Below are 13,398 nucleotides of genomic sequence, written 5' to 3'. Positions count from 1 at the left end.
TTTTTGAGACAGTGTTCGTCCTGTTTTTTTCGGCAGGGAGTCCTTGGAGACGTTATGGTATAGAATAAACAGGCCCAAAAGCCACCCGGGCGCGGGCTCAAACGTCAGAAATTCCTTTACATACAGAGTGCCCTGTCCGGAAAAACATCCCCCAGCGCGGCCGGAGCTACATTTAATCCACGCTGCTGACAGCCTGCGCGCCGACTGGGATGGACTTTTGCACGCTGGGGAGGACTGGCGTGCGCACAGGGAAGGGGGGCCGAGGGCTGGGGGAGGAGATCGGAAGGGGAGAGGTAATCCCCGGCGTTCTGAGCATCCCCTTTTTAGAAAGACTGAGTCTCTCTCGGGACAGCTGCTGCGGTCACACCACAAACTTAAAAGCCGCCCTCCCGCTCCGAGCGTGCCTTTCCTCGCCACGCTCGCCTCCCCACAGCTCCAGCTGGTGCCTGGCTCCGCGCCGCTCCCGGCAGGGCGCTCGGGGGGCAGCAGCGCCCCCTGCCTCCCGGCCTGGCCTCTGCGGCCGCAGCCTCCACGCTCCGTCAGGGCCGCCGGCGGCTCCGCGGCTCAGCCAGGGCTGCCGCTCAGAGGAGGTCGCGCCAGTGTCCCGGGTCGCCGTCTCGCAAGCCCACCGCCTGCATCCCCTTCCTCTCTCCCGGAAAAGACAGCGGGCACAGAGAGAGGGCCAGAAGAGTTCGAGGCAGGTAAGGCTGGTTTCGGGTCACCTGCTGCTCCGGTGGGAGGACCGCGGTGGCCAGTAGGGGTGACTGGATTTGGGGGTGGTAATGGGTCCGAAGTGAGGATGCCGAGCGGCCGGGAGATAAGGCAACGTTCTGGGGCGGAAAGAGCGCTCCGGAGGTGACGGGAGTGGGCACGCGGGGGGGCCAGACGGGGAACGGGGCGCCGAGGCGCTGACGGTCCGGGCGCGCGGCGCGGGGACAGCGTGGCGGCGGGCGCAGTCTCCGCTCGCCGCCGCCGCTTCCTCAGCACGAGCTTTCCGCGCCGCGCAAAGTTTTCCTCCCGAGACGCGCCCGGGAACTTCGCTCTCTCTCTCGCCCCCTCCAGGGCCCCGGCGGCCGCGAGCGCGTCTGAACGTGCCCCGTGGCTCCTCTGGCTGCAGGTTCATTCGCAGACGCGTCGGTGGGGACAATCTGACGAGGATTTGACAAGGGCGTCTGCGCCCTCACTCGCTCCTTTTCCCGACGGGCTGGGGGGAGGGGACGGGGAGACCGTGGCGGCTGTTTGTGTTGTGGTGCTTTTGGGGAGGGATGGGCAACGCCTTTTTCCCTGTGAGGGAACCGCGACGCTCCGTCTGACGGGAGCGTGCATCCTCCCAGACTCTGAGGGCAAAGTTGGAAGCAGACACCAGCCTCAGAGCTGGCTGACTGGGGAAGGCGGCTCCTGCAAAACGTACTCTTGTGGGAGCCGGGCATCCCTCCGTAGCCTCGGCTTGGCTCGCTCCGAAAAGGCCCGGATTTGACTCCTGTTGGGAATTTAACCGGGTGGATTTAACCCCGCCGGTGTTTTCCCCCTGCTCCCTCATCACGCGCCTGGAGTTGACGCGTTAATGGGCCGCCCTGGCAGCGCCCGGGCCGTTTTCGGCACCGGCTCATTTTCCTTCCCTCACGACTTGAGTTCAACCTCGTGGGCTGAGTTGCTTTGCTTCCGTCCCAGCGCGCGGGGGGTACTTGACAGGAGGAGGAGGCGCCGCGCTCCCGCCACCAGGCCGGACTCGAGGGGACTGGACGGGAGCTGCGCAGCCAGCAGCTGGGGCCGCTGAGGTCCCCAATTCCGAGTTACGGAGATTGGAGTTAAGTAGGCGAACTTTTCGCCGTTTAGCCCCGAGCGAAGCCGTAATGAAAGGCAAATGTCTCTCCGAGAGCTCTTCTTTCCCCACCAAAGCCCCTCCCATCCTCCCTTAGCTTGTCAGTGCCGTCTGCAAGAGAAGAAGAGGGGGCGGGAACTGAAAGTCTCAAATTTAGCTGAAAAGGTTCTCCTCCCCTGGGGGGGGGCGCGGCGGGGGGGCGTGCTCATTAAAGGATGGAAAGGGTTGAGGGGGAGGTAGAGGAGACGGGACGAGACCCCTCCTGAGTCTGGTGCTGCTGTTGTGTAACCATGGCAACCGCCAGGGCAAGAGCGGTCAGAGGCTTCCGGGTTCTGCACGTGGAAAGAAAAATGTGAGGGGTGGGGAAGGGAGAGAATCACATGTCATCACTCCAGTGTTGCCGTCGCTTTTCCCCCTGTTCTGAGGCCAGAGAGCCAAGAGGATGAGCAGGAATGGTCTGGGCTGGATGTGAGCAGCCCCAGACAGGAGTTGCTTTAACTCTGTCCCGCCTCCGAGTCACTGAGGCTCAACCGAGTAGTTAAGCTGGCCAGAGGGACATCGTTGATAGGCTACAAAGTGATGGTTCAGGTCAGGAAGATGGGAAAAGGCCTTGGCCTTTGAAAGAGAAGAGGCCAGGAAATACAGGAAGGTAATGTGGGAAGAGATATGAATAGCGTCAAGAGGTAGCTGAGAGACAGTAAAATGGTACTGATTTGGACTGCCAACATTTCAAATGGAATTTGCCCATTATGAAATGAAAAATTGGTGGAGAAGGGAAGGGACATTTATCAAATACTTATTGCATCCTAGGTACTTTGTACATTATCATGATTAATATTCTCAGCAACACGATATGAAGTTTCATTATTTTTTGTTTGTTTTTTAGATTGAAAAAAAAAAAGCAGAGACAGAGTTAGAAATGTGTGCTGTTCCATTTTGGCTTTTGCAATTTTAAGAAAAATCATAGTTCTTAAAAGTGGTATCGGTGGTTACGGGAGTAGACAAAGCAATTATTCTCATTTTAGAGGTGAGAATAATGAGATGTAAAGGTGTTAGCTGATGTGTTCAAATATAAGCTAGTAAGGGGCAGAGCTGAGACTGGAACTGTTTTACCTGGATTCAGGTCACCTTTTAAGGACTTCAGGCAGCTTTCCATGACCCCACTTAAAGGGAGGACCTTTCTAAGATCAGTTGATGAATTATCTGTATATTATAATTTACAGGGTAAGAACCCCGAGAATTTAAATGGGAGCCAGGGTTGAGGATGGGTATGGGTCACATCAAGTCTGTAGGTCAAGGATCTTATGTACATGATATTAGTAATCTATATTTTTAAAGGTCTTATTGTACCTATAGGAATTATTAGTGGCTTTGATAATGTTTATAAATGAAAACAAAAGAAACATTTTTCAAATAGTAACTCCATGGCCGAGTTGAGAAAATTTCCTGAGATTAGTGAAGTTTTCCTTAGTCTACTTACTGCCTTCATGACCTGAATATCTACGAAGTTACTTCATCTTTTGGCACCACTATTTCACCTTTGTAAGAGTCTGTGGCCCATTCACTTGGGAGGAGAAATAATTTGACTCCTGTTACCCTCCTGCTGACTCTCTGAGAGGGGAGGTCAAGGAAAAAATGTCTGGCAGTGCAAAGTGTTTTGGAATTATCAGGAAACTATAACCAACACTAGCAGAAACTAAGGGTAAAAGGTAAAGAAATAATTATGTATCCTTTCTTTTACCTTTTTGCAGAATTTGCCTTTATAGTTACATCTTAGTTAATGAATTTGCTTTACAATTTTGCATGGGAAAAATGCACAAAGTTAAACTGTATTTTTAATCTCTTTTGTGTGTGTGTGGGGAAGGGCTGGTAAGGGTGGGAGTGTGAATTATTTTTGGTGTCAGGGAAGGTCAGGAATATAAACAATTACAAAGGCAGAGGAAGCACATGTACTGTTTCCAGTGACAGGGTAACAGATCAAATATAGGTTTGAACTTGAGTCACCAAGCTGAATTACTCTCACATCTTTTCTTTTCCAAAGCTAGGAAATATATTGTTTGGGGTTGGAGTTAAATTAAGACAGGATGTTTCGTGGTGCTCAGTTCTTATTCCTCATACTGTGTTCTCGTTCCATTGGATGGGTATTTGTTAACTATCAAAAGGTTTATCACAGACCTGAAAGTGTCTCTGAAGGTGTCCTCCGGAATTGGTAGGTATCTCTGTGGCCCAGTGTTTGTTTTCTGCTTAGACAGAGTACTGGGTGAAGTCATCCCCATTTTTATTAGGTATTTGGAATATCAACTTCTCAGTCTCAAGGGGAAAACATTCCAGTTGGTGCCGACTTAATGAATATTAGTATGTCTTCAGACTGTTTGTTATAGCTTCATTATTTTAGAAAAAAATAAAAAACGTGACTGAACTTTACTGTTCTGTCTGGGAGTTGTAATGCTTTGATGACATATGTTCTTTGGGGAATATTCTTATCAATTAATAAACGATTTATTTAATAAACATGAGTAGCCATAGTTCTGTTTGAAAAGTTATTCTTTCTGTGTATACCTGGAGCTATATAGATAACCTAGGTAAAGTAGTAAATATTTCGACTCAATAACATAGTCCTTAAAGGAAAAAGAAACATTCGCATTTGTGAAATAAGTAGTAATAACAACAATAGCAATGACTGACCGTCGTGGGCAACACTTGTTAATCACATACCTTGCTACCTCAAAGCTTAGTTAAAAAATACTTTCTTACTCTGGGAAATCTTGGCCAAAATTCCTTTCTATTTTTATATCTTCATCCTGCCTTTCAAGCTAATATTCTAAGTTTTCAGTCATTTGCTTTCTTATATTGTTGTTTATGATTCCTAACTAGATCTTAAGAGCCTTGAAGGAAGGACTTGTCTTCTCTAACTTTTTACACCTTCAAGTTAGTACAATGCTAAACATATTTAGATACCTAACAAATATTGAGGTCTAATTACTTACCAAGCAGTTAAGAGAGTGATTTTGAGTCTCTTTGTTGCCTATCAAAGATCAGCTTAAAGACCTTTGGTTTTATACTTTACTTTCTCTGAGATTTTAGAAAGGAGAGTTTTTTCTCTTATATGAGTTTTACCCTTTCATAGAAAAAAATGTTGAGAAGCTGACTGTTTTATCATGATGCATAACATAGAGCAATGTAATGATCATGTGAAATAGGGTTTATAGGAATACATAGTAAAAAGAGGCATATTACAAAAAGTTACATTTTATTTTTGAATTTCTTGTATTTTTTAGAAGGATCTAAATTAAGAAATGAGAATCTGCATCATCTGTGTCTGCATTGTTTCACCTTAACTTTAAGTACCTAAATAATAATTAGAAAGAAGCATAAAGCTAAATTAAATTCACTGCAAGCAAGAAATACACTGAGAAGAAACTGCAACACCTTGAAATTATTTTGAAATTTAAGTAATAATAATGAGGTGTACTTAAATTATTAGACATTTACAAATATAAATTATTAAAGACAGTTAAGTGCTTGAAAAAGTTGCAGTATGTAATAAGATATACTGTTTAGATTTTAAATGATTTTGGTGAACTTTAATCTATCATCATTAATATTTGATCATTTATTTCCATGTTAATGATGATATTTAATAATTTCTAATAGTCATATCTTTAACTAGCCTGCTAATCTTTTGCTGATAAATTTTGACAGTTTGCTCATTCTTTTGCCATACTCAATAAGCCACAAATATTACCCTCCCATAGAAATGTATAAAATAAATAGAATTAAGTTACCAAGTGTTCACAGAAGAGTTTGTGTCTCTCTGAATCTGGTATCCTTTTAAATGTATGGTGTCTTCTGCTTCAGAGATTAGAAATGACATACTTTATGTCCCTTGTTTCTTCTATAGGGCATTTAACAATATAACTTCAACATTTTATGTTTTTAAGTATGTTCTACTAGAAAATCACAGGAAAAATGGGAACATTTGCTGTATTTTTCTAATTAAATAGAATCAAGCATTATTAAATGGGACTATAACTACAAAGAACAAAGTCAAATAAAAAAAAGCAAAAAAGTCTAGATTATTGAGCATCTTAAAAGAAATACAGTATTATTACTTTCACGGAAAATAAATTAAATTGTATAGACATATAGATGTGACATTATTAATCTACCATCAGGTAAATGTCCAATTTATTTTTCCTATACTAATTATGCATTTTACTTGGTCTTTTGTATATCTTAAACTGCTTTTAAGGATTATATTGTTATATTTGGTCCTGAAATGAGCCTATATAGCTGGTACCTAATAACTGAGTTAAATATATAGAGTTTCAAGCACATTATATTAGCAGAAATTAGACTAATAAAATTGCTCAGTAGAGATATTGTCTGGATTTACGTTAGTGAAGAGACAGAGAAGTAGTATAGTCTATGCATTTAATATCAGCATGTATGAACTGCTTAAAAACAATGTCCACAAAAAAGTACCCTCTTAAGTTGCTTACATAGTCCCATAGAAGCCTTTTTAAAAACATGTCATATTGACCGCTGAAGCCATGCCTCATGATGTCATAATCTCAAGTTATGTCTAAATAATCTGTTGGCTTTTTTTTTTTTGATGGAATGTATAAAATCAGTGTTAGGCTTTTACTCCTCCTTTTTTTGTTTTTTATACTTATCACAAAAAGCAGTCCATACATATGACATTCAGGCATTTCTTGTGTTTTGGTATTTGCTGTTGTTGCTTTCAGATAAATCTTTGCTTTTTACATCTGAAATGGTTGTTCTATGAAAGAAAGAAGTGTTTTCTAAGGTAAAAAATGAATATCATTTTTACTTGGAGGAACACTTTCAATTTTGAAATATAACACTTCATTTCAAAGATAACTACTTGGAACTCTCAGAATTCTCAGTTTACTTGTAATACTAAATATGAGGTCAGTAGAAGTTGATACCATTGGGTGGGCCAAAACGTTTGTTCGTTTTTTCCCATAAGATGGCTCTAGTAGCACTTAGTTGTCTTTAACTTCATTCAAAACAATTTTGTTAGATTGTATGTGACAGCTGTCATATCAGCGTGCATTTAGAAAAAGACATCAAAATTGGTGAATTTTGCGTAGCTATTTTAATATTGAAGACGGAAGAAGAAAAGCAACATTTTTGGCATATTATTCTTTACCATTTTAAGAAAGGTAAAAACGCAACTGAAACGCACAAAAAGATTTGTGCAGTGTATGGAGAAGGTGCTGTGACTGATCGTGTCAAAAGTGGTTTGCGAAGTTGCGTGCTGGAGATTTCTTGCTGGACAATGCTCCATGGTCGGGTAGCCCAGTTGAAGTTAATAGTGATCAAATCGAAACAATAATTGAGAACAATCAACGTTATACCACGCTGGAGATAGCCGACATGCTCAAAATATCCAAATCAAGCGTTGAAAATCATTTGCACCAGCTTGGTTATGTGAATCTCTTTGATGTCTGGGTTCCACATTAAGCTGAGCGAAAAAAACCTTCTTGACCATATTTTTGCATGTGATTCTCTACTGAAACGTAATGAAAACATTCCGTTTTTAAAACAAATTGTGACGGGTGATGGAAAGTAGATACTGTACAACAATGTGGAATGGAAGAGATCATGGGACAAGTGAAATGAACCACCACCAACTACACCAAAGCCTGGTCTTCATCCAAAGAAGGCAATGTTGTGTATATGGTGGGATTGGAAGGGAGTCCTCTATTGTGAGCTGCTTCCGGAAAACCAAATGGTTAATTTCAACAAGTACTGCTCCCAATTAGACCAACTGAAAGCGGCATTTGACGAAAAGCATCCAGAATTAGTCAACAGAAAATGCATAATCTTGCATCAGGAGAATGCAAGACTGCATGTTTCTTTTATGACCAGACAAAAACTGTTACAGCTTGGCTGGGAAGTTCTGATTCATCTGCCATATTCACCAGACATTGCACCTTCAGATTTCCATTTATTTAGCTCTTTACAAAATTTTCTTAATGGAAAAAATTTCAATTCCCTGGAAGACTGTAAAAGGGACCAGAAACAGTTCTTTGCTCAAAAAGATAAAAAGTTTTGGGAAGATGGAATTATGAAGTTGCCTGAAAAATGGCAGAAGGTAGTGGAACAAAAGGGTGAATACGTTGTTCAATAAAGTTCTTGGTGAAAATGAAAAATGTGTCTTTTATTTTTACTTAAAAAGCCGAAGGCACTTTTTGGCCCACCAAATAATTTGCATTTTCTTGTTGAAATGGGGTGTACATTCTTTTAGAGCTTTTATTTTTATAGTAATGATTTTCATTACAGATATAATTCATGATCATTGCTGAAAAACTAGTAAACACAGATAAGCATGGAGTAAGGGTTAGTAAGAATTTATCCATAAATGTACTACACACATATATATATATTAATTCTTAGCTTTAACATGAAATTTATTTTAAAAATAAGTTTTGTATGTGACAGCTAGTGCCTAGATCTCATTTTCTAACATTATTCTCCAGTGAAAGGAACCAGGGGTCCTCAGAGAAAAGGCTGATTCTAGGACTGGGGCAGGAAATGTATGTGAGCCTGGATCATCTTGTGCCAAAAAATAAGTGTTCCAAACACCCACATACACTCAGCACACCACATATGCACAATGACAGAGGTATGTCAAAGTGTCATAGGAGCCAATTGAAAAAAGCTCCCAATGGCCAAAGCTGGAATAATTTGAGCAAAAAAAAAAAAAGTATTATTGATTATAACCCAAGATATAAAATAAATATCCACGAGACCATGCTGCTATAAATAAATGATGAATAAATTAATAAACAAAGGAGAAGAGACAAATCTCCCATCCAGTAGAATTTCAAACAATTTATGTAGATACTCTGCCCTCAAGGAAGGGGAACATAAAACTCCTTACTTTTGAAATGAGTTGAGCATGGTCGCTTCCTCCAAAGAGTACTCAGTATGGTAAGGAGGGAGAGAATACTTTACAGTGAATAAACCTAGCAGAGACTGTCTCAGCCAGGTGATCAGGGTCAACCTCAATAGTCCTAAAGCATGTTGATAATATGTGCCCTTGATATGAGGGATGAAAAGAACACTCTCCCTCTCAATCTCTCTCCCAAAAACTTATAACCCCCATAAAACCATGTGAAAAACATCAGACAAATTCCAGTAGAGGGACAGTCTATAATACACTTGACCAGTACTCCTCAAACCTATCAAGATCATCAAAACCAAAGTGAGTCTGAGGAACTGTTGGAAGCAAGAAGGAGCCAGAGAGACACGAACTAAATGTAATATGGTGTCCTGGATGGTATCCATGAAAAGAAAAAGAACATTAGATAAACACTAAGGAAATCAGAATAAATTATGGAGTTTAGTTAATAATAAAATGTCAATATTGGTTTATTCAGTGTAACAAATGTCCATACTAATGTAAGATGTAAAAATAATAGGGGAAACTGGATGTGGGTTCTCGGGGAGCTCTTTGTACTATCTTCTCAATGTTTTTGTAAATCTAAAACTGTTCTGAAAAATAGTCTATTTTTAAAACTTGTATGTGAAAGCATGTAGATTAACCATGGTGAGAAACTATATAAAAGGTGAACCATTCTCTGGTCAGAAAGGTTAATGTCATTCAATTTATTCTCCTAGTTCAAGGTGCAACTATCTTACCTTTTTTTTTTCTGTTGATACTAAACATAATAGTTCTCATTATAATAAACATGTATTTTGAATGAGTTGTTCTCATAATTACTTATTTTTCAAAGTAAAATGTATTACTTGGATTAATAAAAATTTTCAGATCACCACTGTGGTACGTTCTCATGCAAAGAAAGCTATGTATCAGTCATGTCTTATAAATCAATCTTAAATATTAAAAGAGAAGGCACACTTTTTTTTACTTCAGTCTTTGCTATTTTATTGATATTGACAAGATCCATCCTCTGCGCCAGATGTCTTCAGTTCTACATGATGATTGTGCTTTCAAAATTCTTGCCAAAATGGCTCAATGACTATGTATTCTTGTTTCTCCTCTTTGAATCCCAAGGACATCTACATTAAGTATGTTAAAGATTATTTCCTATCAAATGTTATATGTATAACACACTTATCATTGCTATTTTGAAAATTAAAAATATACCTAGGAGGCTTCTACATCCCCTCAAATTCCTAGAAGCTGAGACTTAGATGTGTTCTAGAAAGGTAGATACGGGCTGCCATTTCCCTTTCTACGTGTGTGTGTGTATGTGTGTGTGTGTGTGTGTGTGTGTTTTCAATGCTTTCCCTCACTTTATGTATATACTTTCTCTCTATATATAAAAATCACATATTATTCCTTCTATTCCCTGTGTTACAAATCGTTGCATATTTTTTTTAAATCTGAGTTTTATTCTCTTTTAGTAATAAGCTCTCTTGCTTACTGTTGGACCAAAAGTCCTGTCATTTCACCTTTCTTATTGAAGCTTTTATACATGCTGATGTCATTTTTTTACTGTAATCTCATACTGTTATCTCATATTTATAATTATTTAACAATTATCTGACTCTGTGCTTTACACTTAACTGCTTTTTGTTGAATTTGTGCTGTACTGTGGCAGTTGTTGAAAAGTTTAAACTTGCTTCCCCCCCAATCTCCGTTTTTAGTTTGTGAATCATAGCACACAAAAAACACATTTCAACAACTTGTTCGGGAAAAGCCATGGAATTCAATCCCAGAATATGTGACTAAAGGCCCTCTTTTTTGGTGATACCCCAGTGACCTTCCTGAAATAACAAGTGTAATAATAATAATAATAAGTATCTTAAAAAGACTCAGATCAATACAACTAATATGTTCTGGGCTGTCATTGGAATCTTAGATACAAGGTTTTCATTTTCGTTACACAGGAGAATTGAGTACAATTTTGAAAAGAGAGATCCTGCCTGTGATAATTTAATTCATTCAAAAAAAGGAACGAAGAAATATAAAATTCTGACCAAAACCTTTAGAAATGCACATACCTAATTTGTATAGTAGAGATACGTGTGATTTACATTTTTGCAGGGACTACCATTGTCTCCTTTTTTACTTCATATCAACATATTTTCAAGTAATTGATGACTTATGAATACATAATTATAACTAGAGTATTATTTTTTTAAAATCGTTTCAGATGAAAATAATCATCTCAAATCTCATCAGTTTTGAGGTTTGACTCTCCTTATCAGGAGACAAGTTTAAAATAGTAGTGAAATTGTATACCTATTAACTTTACCCTTGACGTATGTTCTGATTCAAAATTCATTCTTTTGGCCACACTAGCTTCTGTCTTGTAGCTTCAGATATTTCCTTATCATAATCAAATTAGGGTGTTATAAGTTGCTTTCCGAGCAGGTTGGTAGAAGGTTAAAGTAGTCAGACTATTCTGTCTGCAAAAGTATTTTCATGATGAAATAGCATAAGATGAGTTATGTATAATTTTAAAATGGAAAATTGATATAAATCAAGAAATTATTGTATCAACTTATGAAGACTTTTATCACCTGCAAAGTAGCTGTTCAAAAGCATTTGTACTGGATATACAGATGAGAGAATAACATTTCCCTTTCTTTGACTTGATTCACATTTCACAGAGCCCTGGGGATTGTTGTCAGAGACTACACTGTGATGAGGTTTGGCAGAGAGTGTTCACTGTTCAGGTTTTAAAAAGGGCAAGTTGGACTTCCCTGGGGGCACAGTGGTTAAGAATCCACCTGCCAATGCAGGGGACATGGGTTCAAGCCCTGGTCCGGGAAGATCCCACATGCCGTGGAGCAACTGAGTCCGCGAGCCACAACTACTGAAGCCCGTGCACCTAGAGCCAGTGCTCTGCAACAAAGAGAAGCTACCTCAGTGAGAAGCCCGCACACAGCAACGAAGACCCAATGCAGCCCAAAATAAATAAATTAATTAAATAAATTTAAAAAGGGCAAGTTTTTGGCAGAAGTAACTTACATAGAAGAGGAATGCTATGTTTACACATGTGCACTCAATAAAACCCTTCAAAGAGCTTGGGCTGAGATATTAGGATTCCTCACTTGACCCTACTCCCAGTCTCTGAGTGTTGATTGTTTGGAGCCCTTCTTTGGTTGTGTCATTATCACATAGCCTTTTCATATTCCAGAAAATGGTACTTTTGATCCATATATCAAAAGTTATTAGAGTACAGTGAATAGTCATTCATATCCTGTGCACTTTCACTTGAGACTTATTAAGAATAAGAATTGCATTCAGGTCTGCTTTCCCCTAGTATTTATCGAACACATAACCATCATCTTCATGATAGCCACCAATCATTCTTTTATATATTTGTAATCCTTGGTTACATCTGTTAATCGGAAATGACAATTTAGACTTTCCCTTTTTTCATTTATTGTGTACAAGTGGTGTTAAAAAGTGTGCTTTAAGTGGATAATGTATTAGGATGAGCCAAAACTAAGTCTCATAAATTCCCCAAATTAATAAACAGGACAAACTAGCATCGACCACATGGGCCTACCATTTCTGTACTCTTTCCTCATGGGGCTTTGCAGTGATTTCTCCTTTCACTTGGATAGTTTTGTCTTTTACTGCCATCACTTCTCCTGGCCCCCAACCAATGCCCACTCCCCTAGCCACCCTCACATATGTCCACTAAATCTTGCTTGGAAAAGTGTTTTTCACTCAAATTCTGCCCTCCTCTTTGTAAGATCTTTTTCAGTTTCAATAACTATTACTCTCTCTCTCTTAGTTAGACTAAGTTTCTCAAGAATAAGGATCAAATGGTTGCTACCTTGACAGCTTTCTTCATACTTCCATGCATATCACCTAATCTTGTATATAATAAGTACACCATCTCTAATACATGAATATAAATTAACCTGTTCAGTATCCCTTACCTGTGTTTTCCTCTTGTAACTACTTTAGATGTGTAATTCATCATAAAGTTTATTTTGCATGTGCATTCCTTTTTTGTAAATGTTATTTCACACATATTCATCTTATTCTTGATGCCTTCCTATCCTGAATTCCCTTTTCATTTTTTCTTTAATTCATGAAGTATTTGTTGAGTGCCTGCCATGTACTGGGCACTGTAAGAGTCACTGACGACATACAGATGAGAAACCTTGGCTGCAATCATGAAGTAGATGATTGTAAAGGAACTCATTATCATCCTGGGTCAAATCAAATCTCTTTAAAGCCAAAAACAAAGGGTCCTATTCATAGTCTTGGCCTTTTCTCTCTGCAGCCTTTCCATTATGTCATCTTCTTCCCTAACCTCTACTTTTATCTATGTGGAGATTATGCTTAGAGTATTGTCTCCATCCCTGACTTCTCTCTTGGGTCCCAGGTATGTCACCACACCACTACAACCCCTGTGGGCTAGTGTTCATTGCTCAACAATGTATACTTATAAAAGAGGTCACTCTGGTAACTGAAAGAATCTTTGATTACTGTAACTTTAAACTGAGGCTTTCAAGTGCGGGGGGAAATGTGGTACAATGGTTAAGACTATGACATACACACCCTACTATATATAAAATAGATGACTAACAAGGACCTACTGTATAGCACA

General features: G+C 39.7%; 1 protein-coding gene across 2 annotated transcripts in view; it reads left to right on the top strand.

Annotated features, from left to right (window-relative positions):
* The first annotated feature begins 268 nt into the window (after positions 1 to 268).
* The window catches only part of SEMA3D (semaphorin 3D), a 210,631-nt gene continuing 197,501 nt past the window's right edge, over positions 269 to 13,398 (top strand). For both annotated transcript variants that reach the window (XM_081244741.1, XM_081244740.1), the window contains exon 1: positions 269 to 701. The gene's annotated coding sequence lies outside the window, so the exon portion shown is untranslated. The remainder of the gene's footprint in view (positions 702 to 13,398) is intronic.

The sequence above is a fragment of the Mesoplodon bidens genome (assembly GCF_964165515.1).
Source record: "Mesoplodon bidens genome assembly, chromosome: 9".
NCBI lineage: Eukaryota > Metazoa > Chordata > Mammalia > Artiodactyla > Ziphiidae > Mesoplodon > Mesoplodon bidens.
This window is presented reverse-complemented; position numbering and strand designations above follow the sequence as displayed.